This window comes from Aythya fuligula, chromosome 1 (assembly GCF_009819795.1).
Source record: "Aythya fuligula isolate bAytFul2 chromosome 1, bAytFul2.pri, whole genome shotgun sequence".
Lineage (NCBI taxonomy): Eukaryota > Metazoa > Chordata > Aves > Anseriformes > Anatidae > Aythya > Aythya fuligula.
The window spans coordinates 72,038,625-72,054,472 of record NC_045559.1 but is presented as its reverse complement, the minus strand read 5'-3'; positions in this window follow the sequence as shown (position 1 = coordinate 72,054,472).

The window sequence follows — 15,848 nt, the reverse complement described above, 5'->3', positions numbered from 1 at the left end:
GCTGTACACAGCACTGCACTGAAAATCTCTCTTAGACTAAGTGTTTATAGTGCTGGAGGCCTGAGGAGATGGAATCTTCTAAATAATGATGGAGGAAGTTATGTTGTCCTCTCATGAAGGAAGGAGATGGAGAGAAATGAAGTGGAAACAGTTGGCAAGGTCAATCTCATCGCAAGAGCGGCAGGAAGAAGGCCTTCAAACAAACCAAAGCCCTAGGAGTGAGGCAATCACTATTTCTTCCTGCTCACATCTAATTCTTGTTCAAGGCATTTCCAAATAAGGGTTAGGAACCAAGCATTGTGACCGCAAGATGACAGTACAATGCTAATAAAACCGAGATTCATTTTTCCTTCTGCTTAAAATAGTCTATGTCTGGCTATGAATCAAAGCTCTGCTGTAACCTGCCATACAATAAAATTGAACAACACCAACATATACAAACCCTCCTGAAAAAAAGTAAATGATGGAAAAAGCATTAGCTGGCAATTCCCGAGTAAGAGTGACTGTTGAGTTAATGTGATTTTAATCATGTGCTGCTTGTTAACCTCAAGGAAATTAAGGCCACTGTATGCCCGTTGTATGAGCATGTGGCATACACAAATCACATGGCAAAAGTAATTTATGCATAATTGTACCAGTAAAAGTGAAAAAGAGAAAAAGGAGTAACATTTCTTGGCTAAAGTGAGCTAGCCTAAGGTCAGTGGTGCTTTACTAATCTGTACCAGTAGCTAGCCTACCTTGTCACCCATACCCTTAAGGACCTCCTCTTTAGTTTGCCAACACTACAATGGCAAAAGATTGTGGAAGGTTTGTTTAGGTGTCTCACTAACATAAAAGAAAATGAGTGTGATACCTAGGAGAAGAAGACTAGAAGTGACATCTGGGATTAGGGCAGTGCTGTGAGAGTACAACTAGCTTTGAAATTACGGTATTCAACCCACTTTCACCTCATTTGTATGGAATTCCAAATACTTGGAAAACTTCTCAGTGATGTTCTGATTTCAAAAGCTATCCAGTAGCCTAAATGTCCATACCTAACAATTAAAACCATAACTTTGAAGGCTAGTCTTTAAAGTTCTGAGCTTCAAACACTGCCATTAGTGCATTATTCATAGATCTGTTTTTTCCCTTTGATATCTTTCTATGGTGTGATCTATATAGCAGAAAAGAACCCACATCTGTCTGTTTACAACACCATGGAAATTCCTGTGGGCAACCAAAAAAGCCAACCACAAATAACTGCTGGGCTACCAATAAACATGCTATCTGGAGTGCCTCTGCCCACCTGCCATTGGGCAGTTTTCTAAACCATGTTTGAAAATAGGAAAAATCAGATCAGGGGAAGAGGGGAAGGGATAGAGTGAGGGCTGTGAGGAAAAGACATACTGGAAAAAATAACCCAAAATTAGCTACAGTAGTACAGGATTTATTATTTATTATTTATTATTCAGTGGAGTAGGTTACATTTGGGCCCTTATCTGAGCATCACATCATATAACGTGATGTATCTCATTGGATCAGATCATTTGACTTAGAGTGGGGGCTGAGGTTTTAACTATTTTATGCTAAGAAGGGGTAGGTTCCTCTGAGCTATGTCTTGTGGAGACCAGTTTTGAAAATCCAGGAACACCCCAGACAGACACTGGGATAGGCTTTAAATTCCAAGTTAGTCCTAGACAATGAGGGCTCTCTGGGTCATTCTTTGTTATAACATCAGGGTTTCTCTACATTATTAGGGGTTTCATTACAGAAAACAGCTGCAATTTCCATTGGCTTAAAATGCTTCTCAACACATCCAAAGATTAATTAATCAAGAACTTAATGCATTAAAAAAAAAAAAAAGTGGATGAATGTACTTGAACTTTAAGTGTTTGGAAAGCATTCTCAAAATCAATGGAAGGAGTTAAGTACTTTAAACTGAGCATCTATTAAGCTATATTCTCACCCTATGACTCTTTGTGTCCTTAATAAGTTGAAAATATTCCTATTTATCGGGTTGATCCTGTGTTATGCTACATGATTTGTAATGTTCAGTGAGATCTTAACTCTGCTTTGGCTGTTACTTTGTGTATTTTTTTTGTCTCACTCGTATTTTATCAGTCAGATGTTGTGCATTAACTTGATACATTTTAAAAAAAATATCACGTTGCAAATGGTACAAAGATTTTGTCACCCATAAACAGTTTTTCAGTCAGGTGCTTTTCTAAGGTTTTAGTTGTTAGTGCAACAATTTCTCCCTGATGCAGATCGACTTATGGTCTAGAGTACATTGCACTTGTGTTGACTTCTCCTCTTAAAAATTTGCTACACTTAGAGCTTTTATTTCCTGCATCCAGGTAACTGCTTTTTGTCTCTTTTACTTTGCATTCAATTTTCTAATAAATCTTTTCTTTTTTTTTTAATATTTTTTTTTCTTTAAGTAGCACATCATAGATGTCTCCTCATGGAAAATTACGATATTTTCCAAAAGCTTATGGCTACTTGGCAATACCCTCCACATCCTGGACCTCTATTAAAAGAAATAAATAAACTTTATTTTTAATCTAATGTGGTTTTTTTTGTTTGTTTGTTTGTTTTTTTCTTAGTCTTTTAAACCAGAAACTTGAGAACTTTATTTATTTTAAGTACTATACCTCCAAGTTACTTATGATGACTGAAAGTCTAACTGATTTCTGGATTTTTGGTGTCTTTTTGGCTCTTCCTGACCTCCTCCCTTCTTCTGTTTATCTTTGTTGTGGAAGATGGCTACAATTCCTCCATTTCATGCAAATTAAATTTACTGCTGGGGTCCCTGGCAAGTTACCAATACAGGTCTCAGATGACTTAAATCCTTCCCATGGGTACATCAACACATTATTGAGCAATTACATTCTCTTGTGGCAATCATCTGTGGAGTAAGTAAACTCCCTCTATTATCCACACAATGATATCATGCACCATAAATGCATGCTTGGCCTCCATTGTGTCAACAATCAGTTACATTCTCAAAGGAAGAAATGTGAATATAGTTCTGAAATGACACTGACTAATAACCAGGTCAGTTTTATTACCTGTTCCTACCTTGAGTGCCAACATTACATTTAATGTAAAAGACTAACATAAAAGGAGAAGGCATACAGGTAAGTATAAAGTTATTATTTATTCATTGTAAATATATTCTTCAATGGGAGATGGAAAGGGAGGCCAAGGGAGGGAGTGATTTACATTTAGATCTTTTTTTTTTCCTTTTTTTTTTAATAAATTTCCTTGACTAAATGAAAGCTGGTCATAAAGATAATTTTCTCATCAATAATTTTTACAAGACTATGACTACATTAATAATCATTTGTGGATCTGCTTGCACAATCAGAATATTTACGTAACAGGATGTCAGGTAATGCTCTCATGGAATTTAGATCTCTGAATACATGGTTCAGCATACAGTTAAATTTGTAATGAGTCTTTTCTCTATTTTTCTCTTTTAAAAACATGTACATAAATGTTTTGTAAAGTTTTGAAAATTTCCAGTCAGTGCTTATCTGAAAGGGTGACCTAACTTTCTGGGTACCCTTTAATAGTATACACTAGCTATCATTTATCAGATATCCTGTCCTTGGATGCTTCCTTCAGCCTTCATGCGTCTGTGTGTCATTTAGTGATGTAGTCGAGGCTTATCACTCTTGCTCATATGGTATTTTAGTTTGCTACCCTGTGGAACTACACCTAATGAGGCCTGCATAATGTGAAGACTGGCTTCCAATAAATATTAAACATGGGATGGGGCTACCAAAAATAGATGGAAAGTATTCTAACAAGGGAAAGAATTGGGAAAGTTTTTAAGTTTCATCCTGCCCTCATATAAATGTAATGACCACCAGGTGGGATGGGACATTTGAAAGGGAAAGGCCCAGCGCTTTTCACAGCCTGGATTATCCCAGCATTGGAGGTGGGTAGTACTGGGCGTCCCACAGGCTGTAATTGCCATGCAAAGCCAATCAGACGTTGCTTCCCATGGATCTTACGTTCTGCCTGATGACAGAGCACGGATCCCAGTGTGTTTTTCAAGGTTTTAAAGTATTATTCTGTCTGGATGAATGACTACCCTTTGCTTTCTCATCAGAGAATATTTATGACTGTCAAAGCGAGGCTGAGTTCCTGGAGACGGTATAACACGTGGCTTTATGCTGCCAGACAGAGAGTTCCTTCTGGTGGTCACACCAATGTTTTTTCATACTCCCACGGACACCACAACTTTTTTGGATAAGGAAGAAGATGATGGAACACAGATGAGGGAAAGAAATGGCCTCAGAGAACTTGGATACATGGGGGTATTTTTACCCTTTGGGTTTTTTCTTCCTGAATTTCAATGAGTGGCTTATTGGAAACTTCTTTGGGTTTGAAGTGTTTTGTTCTTTTTCCACAGACACAAAACTGCTTTGGGTTGTTTTGTTTGTCTTTGTTTATAATGCAGCTGAGATAGGGTGACTTGATATTTTTAAAATAAAAAACTGATGCCTTCTGAGGGAATGAGGTAGAACAGAAGAGAACTTCACTAGCTGAAAACATGGGTCATGCCAGGGACAATTTGTTGCTGTGAAGAATGTGTTAGAGATGGGAGGACAATTGTGTAGAAGCTGGTACAGAGGGAAGAATAATGCTTGAGTGCCTAATACACTGACTGTTCTCCAAATGCTGGACCCTAATTGCTCTTCAATGGCAGTCATGTATCTCCTTTCATTAATGATTTTTTTCCTCCTCTCTCTCTTTTAAGAGAAATCGTTGATTAAACTGCTCAAACCCTCAGCATTAGCAATTATCAGGTACTGAATGCCAAATAGATACCTCCTATTTCATACACTATTGTCACAGTATCTCCTATCACTCCCTAAAAATATAACCTGGTTTATTATTGAGATAACAATGTCAGTGGGATTACAAATCCAATTGTGTGAATTATTACATAGATGAACCCTCACAGAAAATACTCTACATTTTGTCCCTTCTCATTTCAATTATTACCAGAGCACGTAAGACTGTAAATTTAGGAGTGTGCTGTTTTGGAGCCTGTTGTTCACTGGAGTTCAATGTGCATGATCTACCAAGGATTAATAATAAATGTCAGAGAAATAAATTATCAATAAATTGTCAAATACAGTATGGAACAAGAGGATAATGTACCGATGACATGGTGTCTTCCAGGGATTTCTGATCAGATTAACAGCATGAGTCTCCGCAGTAGACCTGTTTGTTTCTGCTTTATGGTTGTTAAGATGAACACAAATAAATTCATGAGTAGCACAAGTAAGGTGTTCTGTTTTTCAGAGTGCTCACCCTTAGACTATCTCAATAGTTTGAAGTTAATGTTGTCTTGGCATTTCTATGTCTGTGATATAAATTATGTGATAAAGTCTATGTAATGATAATCCTCTTTCCTTATGTGTTATTATTGCTATTGCACAGCTTCCCCAATTTTCTCTGGTCAAACTGGACAAGGGAACCAGAAATTAGGAGTAGTATTGAAATAAACTCTTGTTCTGAATTACAGATTCCCATTGGTGCTGATGGAATTCAAATACAATGTCAGGTAGGCTTTGTGAGCTCCTGCTGATGGATTAAGATAAAGAAGGTGTCATTGTTTTTGTATTTCTTTTATTACCTACTTTTGATTTTATTGTTCAGAAATAATTAACATGGTGCGTATTTTGAGAAGTTTAGCAAAGGTGCCCTTTACACAGATTCACTTCAAACATCAGTATATACTGAGAGCTGGGAAGTAACATTTGACAGAACAGCATTAAGAGAGATTCTTTCTACCACTTCCTTTCTGACTGATGTTAACAAATGCATGTTTTTATGTTGCTTCCCTTGGGAAAGGGAGAACACTGAACTCGGATAATCAATATGAGGTTTGTGCATGGTTACTTAGGAAAGTCCATTCCAAAAATCTGTTTTAATTGCAAGTTGCCTGGTGTCCATTGACAGGATCCAGCTTTTCATTTTTGATCCACCATAAGTTATGGAGTCTGGCTAATAGAAGCAAATCTGGATGAACTGGTTTATAGCACAATAACCACATGTATGTATGTTTGTGAAAATTAAAGAATTTTTAAAAGGGAAATAACTAGCATTTAAAGGACAATTTTGTAATTACCATGGTCTTCTGTATTAATTTATTTCTCTACAAAAAATATTTTTCAGATTTATTTTTTCCCCCAGCATTTCTAGCAGATTGATGGAAGCTGGATTTGTTGGCTTCTGAACCTCTGCAATCCCTTTTCACTTAGCAAGAACATGAGGCACTCTCTGTTTGAATCAAGATGCAGAGAGTTGTTTTGTGGTGATTGGTGGCAGGATAAGATGGTAGGGAATTCCTGAATTTTATTTCTGGTGTGTGCTTTGTAGTTCTAGACAAATCACATCGAGGAAGCTTTCAAAGACGCAAATGTCTGGTATTTATTTCCCATTGACAAGCAGTAGCATTAAGAGGTTAACAGCTGATTGTAATTTTTCTGAATCCTTCCCTTACAATCACTCTGTTTCCATATTCTCAGTTATCCCAAATAAAAGGTGAAAGCTTTGGGGTTTTCTCACCTGGAATTTAATTTCTGCAGAAACACATTTACAGTTTAAATTCTGAGATGAGATCTACTGCATGATTCCTCCAAGAGTGCTGGCAGTTCCTTCCTGCTGTGAAAGCTGGCTAGGTTAAGCTGCTGGGCACCAGGGTGAGTGTGGACCTCCCAGACCAGGTAGGAAACGGGCCTCCAACCACAAGTACCTTGCCCACACTAATGGGAAGAGATGCCTCACGTACCACACATAGATCAACAGCAATATGGCCAAATTTGCACATTTAGCAAATGGATTGCAAGGCAGGTTGTGTTCAAGAGGTAGGGAGGTGATGGGAGGTCTGTGGGGATGTGTTTATAGGACTGGCACGAGGTGGGCTGTCAGTGCTGCATGTCTTGGAGCAGTGGTGGAAAGGGCTCCTAGACATCCATCCAGATTTGGGAGGGGTAACAGTTTGTGAGGCCAAACATGGGGGTTGCAGGAGATAAGAACTGGTGTTTTCTAATGGTGTTGAGAGCTCTTTTAATAGAATATGTTGAAAACAGACAATATATACAGGTACAAAATAATAATATGAGTTGGAAGACATGATGGTCTTTTGGTTCAGACACAGGATAGGAATTAGGAGTTCGTGGATCAGTTTTTGACTTTGCCACAGGCTTCCTGTGTTACTTGCAGCCAGCCACTTAATCTCTGCATCCACCGTCTGTGAAACAGCTAGTCTTGGAACAGTTCATCTCTGAAAGCATGTATCTAATTTAGCTGATATTATAAAAGTTAAATATTAAGGAACTGTTACATTATCATGGGATAAAACTATGCCACATCTATTCTCACTGTGATCTTTGTTCTTTTTCTATTATATTGTGTTTTTTTTTCCTCAGAAATAATGTTTTCACTACATTCAAATAAGTATAACAGAAATTCATGACTTATGTTGTCAGAGCGACACTTACAAACCTTATGTCTGACACAAAAATAAGAGCACTGGAAAGACTTCAGAGATGATTGTTAAAATGAAGCACAGGTTACAATAAACAACAAACAAATAACAATAAAAATAAATAACACCAGTCTCTGTAATTACCAGTCTTCCAAAGCTGTTCTAAATGTTTAGTGAGTTATGTCTAAATGTAGACCCAGTGTCATCCACCTTCAGACAGGCACACTGCTCTGAATTCTTCATTCAACTTTCCATTAATATTCTGTGGCAAAGAAGGGAAATATCTTAGGTAAGATCAATGTTGAAACATGTTCCTTCAGGAACTAAAATGTGATCATCAAAACTACCACCTGGAATGTAAAAATTGATCTTTGCTAAAAATAATGGAATGGAAGTCTAAGAAGGAAAAACATCACTATATTTAGAGGACAGATGAGTAACTAGCTCCTATCGGCCAAAGCAGACTTATTTGCAAAATTAGTCTCTCTTTTAATGTGCATAGTATGTTTGTGTCAAGGTGCTTCCAGAAGTATGAATAACTAATGAATGTCAGACCAATCCACGCTATTCACATAAAGAAATGGAAATGTCCTGTTTAGGTTGGCAGTGTGTCCGTGTTGGGAAGATGGTGATGGAGACTCTTGAAAAGGTCAGTATTTTATTAATTAAAACTTTAAGTATTCATTAATACTATGGGAAGTGATAATTACCTAATAAAAGACTGGACTAGTCTATCTACCCAGCAGAACTGAAGGGACATCTCTAACACAAACAGACGCCTGAACTGGCAGTGAAGCGGTCAGTGTTGCAGGTGGCATTCAAAATCAGCAGTCTGACCAACCTGGCTCTGTGTGTGTCCTAGTTCTAACTGATAGGAAATTTCCCAGCATAATGGCAAGTTCCAAGTGATGTAACCCTGAAAGGTATGTCTTGCCTCCACCTTCCAGCCATAAACAAGTGATGTGAGTTAGTAATAGTGACACATAGTGTTTTCTAGAATTTTAAAATATTCTAACTGCAAAGTGTCTATGTTGTCACATGCACCATTTTGTAATCCCTGAAGCATTAGTACTGCCAGATTAAGTAGCCTGTCTCAGCTATCTCAGCTTCCTCTCTAGAATTTTGGTGGGGTTAAATACTCTGGGAGAAGGCATCATCTTTTCTCCACCAAGTATTTAATATGGCCCACAGACTATTTCAGGCTGATTACAAAATTACTGTACAGCAATATTTTGGGGAACCTTTGCTTGGAGATCTATAATTTAAGTCTCTTTCTAAAAACTCTAGAAAGTAAGCCTAGAACCATCAAATCAGGAAGGTATTCAGCTGGAAAAATCACTCACCTTTACTGGAAACAAATCATACATATCCTTTGGATTGCCTTTTGTAATGCAGGGGCTGTTACAAACCTCAAAACCAGAGAGCTCCTTTGGCTTCTGAAACTACTGAAGCTTTGCACAGTTGTGTTTTCAGATGGTTTGGCACAGCTTTAGCACACAGTGAAGCTCTGAGGAGTCTTTTTATCCCTTCCTTGTCTGCTGGGACAGCTGTGTTCGGTGATGTCTTGAATCTACCATGAATTACCTGTGTGCCTTGCTGCGTTAGCATCTTCCACAATGTATGTTATGTTACTTTTGCTGAGAGAAGTTATATTTTACATCACTGGATTTAATTCATAGCAGTTCTGTCCAGTGCTTGGATCATTCTATATAAAGTTGAGTTCCCAGTATTAAACGTTTGGGATTTTTTTTTTATCTTTCTGTGAAAATGTTGGAAACCATACATTGTTAACAGGGAGGCCTAATTTGAAGCTATCTAAAATAGGAACCTTGGATGGAGCTCTGCTACACCTCAGGTCTCCACTTGGTGTTGCAGTCAGTCTTTTAGCCACACAGAGACTTGTAACTGTAGACAAGGGGCACAGAGGCCCCCCGTGGCAGGGATCTCATTGCCAGTAGCAGCTTGATTTGTGCAATAACCTTTCGAAGAAGTAGCAGAAGTCACTGCTTGGAAGGGCTGCCTACCTTTCATACAGAAGTAGTGTAATGTACTTCAGAGAAATCTTATAATGGACCACATATGATCTAGCAGGTTCTTTCTACCTCTGTTTTTTCAGACATATGTGCTGAGCCTTGAATACTATATGATGTTAAATCCACACTGGTAAGACAAAAGGCTTCATTTTACATTACTCGTTCAAAGATCAAACAAATTCTGTGCCTGATAGTGTCTCTGACAGTGGAAGACAACAGAATATTTTAATTAAAAAGCTAAAGCAAAGCACTACTAACAAATGTTATCTCACCAAAACCACACTCTTCTCCCTTGCAGCTACAGGATTTGCCAACAAAAGAAAAAGCCATAGAATAATGGATTAAAGACGCTTTCCAGCCTGAAAGCTTTAAAAAATAACAAAATATGATTCTCAGTAGGAATTTTGTGAATTTTCATTTAGAAACAGCCAGCAGGCCTCTGTCTTTTTTTTTTTTTTTTTTTTTTAAGCACTACAGGCTGGCAGTACTTCTCTCCAGATGTACCATTTGGCACATTAAGCAATTCTTTTCTTAGAAGGGGAACCTATGGTTTTGCCATGTAAAGCAAAACACCAGTGGAATCACTACATAAGCAAAATACCAGTAATGGTATAGTGGTCCAGCCACAAACATTGGTATGTTAATTTTGTTTTATTTTTCCCAGTGTGTCATCTGTAGTACTGTATTTTGTATTGGGACTATGGCTGGGCTATTTAGTATCAGATTCTAAAGTGCATTTTCAAGGAGAGATTTAAGCTAGGAAACTAATGGTTTTGATGCTTTAGGGGAAGAAAAAAAAAAAAAGAAAAAAAAAAAAAAAAAAGCTGTATTTAATATGTCTCTAACTATCATTTTAGCCTGATTTTAGGGACCAGGCCAAACTTTCCCCTCAATTATAGGTGTTCAACCTTTCGGCTGCATGCATGTACTTTTGATAATGGTATCCAAATACATTTGAAAGCCAATAGTTTCTTCTAAGGCTGTGACTTATACTTGCCATTACTTCCTACAAGTAACTGTGCCTTCAAATAAGTTTTTGACTAATTTGTAAATAAGAAGATGAAAATAATTATAGCATATTCAGTATGCATTTAAAAGTCAGTGATAGACCTCTCAGTCATCCGTGCTTAGTTCTCTAATGGCTCACCAAGTTGTTTAGTTCTTGCAAATGCAGAAGCAGTAGCTCTTACATTATATGTCTTGTATTTCAGTTTAGTTTCTGAATTTGGTCTCTGTTGTTGATGATGTATGGAAACAAACAAACAAATATTGTGGAAAAAAAAATGTTTTAGGATACTTTTTTTTTTATCTGGTGGCAGAAAAAGTGGGGAGGGATTATATACTGAGGGTTTTTGTCATCCCTCTGTTTTTGCATGCTAGAAGCAGAATATGAGTTGTTCATTTTTGACTTTTCTAGATGGACATGGGATTTAACAGGCAATTTATTCTGTAGACCTTGTTGAGGGCTCTCCATCCAAGAGGAATGCTTGTAATACATGCTGTTCATGTGTGCTTCAGTCTAAAGGGCAGGAGAAAGGAGAGCATGCTAGGATAGGTACAGAAGGATAGCAATTTGCACTGGTTCTTTAAGCACATCAGCACAATACATATATATATATATATTTTTATTATTATTATTTTTTCTAAATCCCCCCATAATAGCCTTAATTGCTGGAAGCTGGCAAGGAATATTTCAGGGAAGATTGTTTTATTCTTGCCACAATTCTTATACACCTACTCTAAGGCTTCTGTCGATGCATACCATCAGAGACTGGATATTGGATCAGACAGTTTTTTGGTCTAACCTAGCATGCTCTTATATAGTAGTTTCCTAAACTGGATCTGTTTTTTCATCCTTATCTCAAGTAATCACAGAGCTTGTCATTTTCCCAGCACCTGTGCCCTGATGTAATACTTCTGATGATGTTAGTCCTGTTTCAGATTTATTTATTTTTTTAATAAGAGAACTGTGGCCATAGTCTCTCATCAGCAAGCCACAAAACACAGCAATAAGCTGAGGTCCAAGAACTGAGTGTATGCCCTGCGCTCCTGCAGCAATCCAGCTTCTCACTGCACTAGGCCAGTTCTGCATGCATGAGTTCTGATTTCCCCAAGTTCTTCTGATGAGGACCTTCATGTTGGTCATTGGGAAGCATTCTTTGAGTGGTTATTTATAGATTTGGGAAGGTAAGAAATGCTTTTTCACCTGGCACAAAATAGATAGCGTTACTATAATTCTGTTTTTGTAAGTGAAGGAGAACAGAGATGCAAGGACATTCCCCACTTCCCTCTGCCACTGTACACTGACTAGGTATCCAGCAGTGTTTCTCCCTATTGACAAACCTATCCTTTCCCTGTCTTTTTGAAGAATCTGCACTTCATACAGCACATTTTGTCTCAGGTTCCCTACACAAGAAGGAGGCAGCGTTTCACAGGTGACCATTGCCATGGATGATAGGACAACTACCTTCCTCCCAGCCTTGGGGCCAAGGAAGAAAAAAGAAGTTTGCAATGTGAATAGAAAATTCTTCCTTGTCTGGGTTTCCTTTTGCAGTGGGAGAAAGGTTGTCACCCTCAGGAGAGACAGCATACTCTCCAGCTTGACTCCTGACTTGGGTTCCCTAGTATTTTTCTGTTTGCTGTAACAAATATCCTGTAATTCAAGCTACTCGTAGGCGGGGTCAGACTGTGCTCAGCAGAGTTTCAGTAGATAGCAGGTTTCTTTCAATTTAATATGACAGGTGTTTAGTTTTTTACTGCCTCCTGCCATTCACCATAAATCTCACCTTTCTTTCTCCCAAGTTAAATATGTCAGTTCTGACTCTTGCCCATCCAACACATTCAGAAAATGACAGCTTATGATTGCCTACACATACAAAGCAATGGAAGATCAACAATAAAAAAAAAAAAAAAAAGAAGTTATTTCTGTCCAAGTTTTTGCTTAAATTAGGAGGTTGTGTGGCCTTTCCAGTTTGATTAAACTATGTAATTAATAATGATCAGGTGTCAGGGTAAACACTCTATTCTACTTTATTATGGTCTTCTTCTATTTCTCTTTTGTTTGTTTGTTTTTGTTTCTTTGTTTGATTGTTTTTTTCCCTGTCCCATGAATGCTGGGAAAGAATGCAATGAAAGCACTTAGTTGTAAGAAATATTTCCTGCTTCTGTTAAATCTATTCCTAAAATCTGGTCATGTTTTAAACCCCCAGCAAGAGGAACAAGCAAAATTTCATTATTTCTCTTTGAGCCTGTAGAGGCTAGACGATTTTTGAAAGGAAGCTAATCCTAAATCCTGGTCAGCAGCAGGAGTGAAAAGGACAGTGCTAATGCTGTGCCCTGTTTTTCTTCATTTGAATTTTTCCTTTTCTCTTTGAAGCAAATGACCCGAGGGGGTAAAAAAAAAAAAAAAAAAAAAAAAAAAGTTGTGAAGGTTTACAAATACCTCAAATACCTTTATATTTCAAGTGGAGAAAGTTACCTCAGTGTTGCTGTGAGCTCTGCCATGCTGATAGACCATGGTGGAAAAGACGATACAATATCAAAGGTTAACTACTTCTTAAAAAGTTGCTAGCTAAATGTTTCAAATTATTTTTAGGCTTTTCTCACACCCATTTATGTTGATAAAAATGATAATTTCTCATTTGTAGCATGCAAGATTTGTGGAGGGATTGAGGTAGACTGTGAAACTACTATGAGAATATTTCCTTTGATGCAGATATGTTCAATACGGCTAAACTTCCAATTGGCATTGGTAATATTCAGAGCACTGGCACTGCCTTACTCACCAGTAACATGTGAGTGTGAGTGCACCCATGAAAGAAATGTTGATTTAAGCAAGCAATTTCTGTAAGACTTTTCTCTGTGGCACACCATTTACTCCTCGCGTTTACTCTATCTTTGTAAGACTTGGGCAACTGAAGTAACATATTCTCCATTCCAAAGTCCATTCCATTTTTTAATACTTTTCAGTTAGAGGTGGGTTTTTGTGCCTGACAGTCATCCAGATTGCATGTTTGAAGGCATTTCTGAAGAAACTTGTACTTTTAAAGTGTTAATGAAATGTTGCCTGATAAAATAAAGCAAGAGTGAACCAACATTGATGTTAAAAAGTATAGAAATAGTGAAAGCTGAAATGTCAAAACAAACAAGGAGAATTTTTTAAAATCACTGTATGCTCAAGGTATGTTGATGATATTTTGAGTTATTTTCCCAAAGATTATTAAAAATGATGCATTGGCATACACTGAGTATGTCAAGCTTCCCTCCTACTGCTGCTATTCATAATTTAGAGGATTCTTATATAATCATACATAATCATGTACGATGTTATTTTGCTTCAAATTCTTTGATGAGCCTTTGTTCTACAAGAATGTGTATAAAGAAAGTTTTGCCTGTAGCTAGTTGCTACTACTTTCATAATGTGTTTTTTTTTTTCTCCTTTTTTTGTCCCTGTGCATCTTTTGTCCTTTATCTGTCTGCCTGGATCTACATCTTCTCTCTTGAAGTTTTTGTTTGGAAGTCCTTTGAAAAAAGAACCAAATTCATATTCTGTGTGCATACAGCACCTATATCTCTGTCCATAATTAATTCTCAGTATCCATACATCTAACATCATATTCCTTAGAAGAAGGAATCCTTTGCTGAAGAATGAAGTTTGGTTAGTCTTTTATAAGTTTAGTCTTTTGGTTTTTTATGTCATTGCAGCTTTGGCACAAAAGCAGTGGTGCTTTCACATGGTTTCACCTCGAAGAAGAGATGGTCAGCTCATTGAGACACTTTTCAGACTTTCCCTTTTAATTCTGCCCAACTCTCTTCCACTCTGCCCTTGTCCAAAATCATTGGAGCTGTAGGCATGATGTGCAAAATAGGGTAGTTGGTGTTTTGTCTGCCTGAGTTCTTTGGGATTAAGATGGGCTGTTTCAGAGACTAGCAGAGAGTTCAAGAGAAGAATGCTCTGGTGTTGATTCCTGACACACTGAAATCCAGTGGGTATGTTTTCATCTGGTTTACATGATTCACTGGCAAGTCTTATGCTAGCATGTTGCTGCTTCCCAGATGAATGTAACCTTTAAAAGCTTTTCATATATTAGCAAAGAAACTGGCTTCCAGTAACATCAAGACAACCTTTACCACTTTTTAAAGATGCCTTGAAGAGCATGTAAAATTGAATTTTACATCACTTTTAATATCCTCTCATACTACTAGGCTCCACTTTAATATCAAAAGTAACTATTGAGTGAGGTTAGATTTGATGTAAAGAATAGCATTATGTCATCAGAAAAGAACGTGCTGCTTAACCAGTAAAATCTTTAAAAAATATTTTTCCACATAGATTTGATACTAATTATACTATATAAATTTAAGAGTGGAAATTTTGTTTTCTCTGTCATTATAACTTGCATGTCTAATATTTTGCACTGCACTTTGGAGTGCAGCTGAAGTGAAACTCTCCCTGGAAATTTATTTTTAATATAATCCCATTTTCTAGTTAAACACTTCAGATGAAATATACTGAGCAAGCAAAAGAGAACTACTTTTTTTTGGAGTACTGTATAGCCAGAAGATTGCTTGAGGACTTCCTCACTGAATGTATCTTATCTTGCTCTGTATCCAGTAACAGATTGAGTTGGAGCATAAGGTACCTCAAGCTATGTTTGATTTTGATTTTTTTTTTTTTAATTTGTTTTGTGGTGGCTTTTTTTTTTCTTCCCTGTCCCCAACTACATGGATTAGAGCTATTAAGATGTTAGTCTAAGTCATGAGAGTTTTGGAGACCGGAAATACTTGATTTCAGTAGTTGAATTTAAACTTATCTGAAGGTAAACATCTCTTATCTAGATGGTGTGTAAATTGTGTATTCATCAGATTGCTGCTCCTTATTGGATATCAGTTTCCCTTGGCGAGTGGTTTGTAGGACTTCCTGAGCCTGAACTAGACAAACTCCTGAATCATTTCATGCTTTCAGTGAGCTGTGTGACCTTTCTCTTTTTCTTTCCTTTAATCATTCCTTTCCTGCTTCTGGAATGATTGAGCTGGGTAGCAGGATTGAAAAACTTTTACTGTCATCATCTGCATACCTGTCTCAAACTTCACAGCCTAAAATTAGCATGTTTGATGTTCAACTACCATCTCCCTCATAGTGCATGCCTTGGGATTGGTGAGCCTGGGGGCCAAAACCTACTACTCTAAATTCTTATTCAAGTTTTCCAAAGATGATACTTCACCCAAATCCTTCATTAAATGGCTATGGCCTGTTGCTAAATAATAGGTGTAGAGTTCAGAGCTTAATAAACTCCAATGATCATCCCAATTTTCAAAACTGA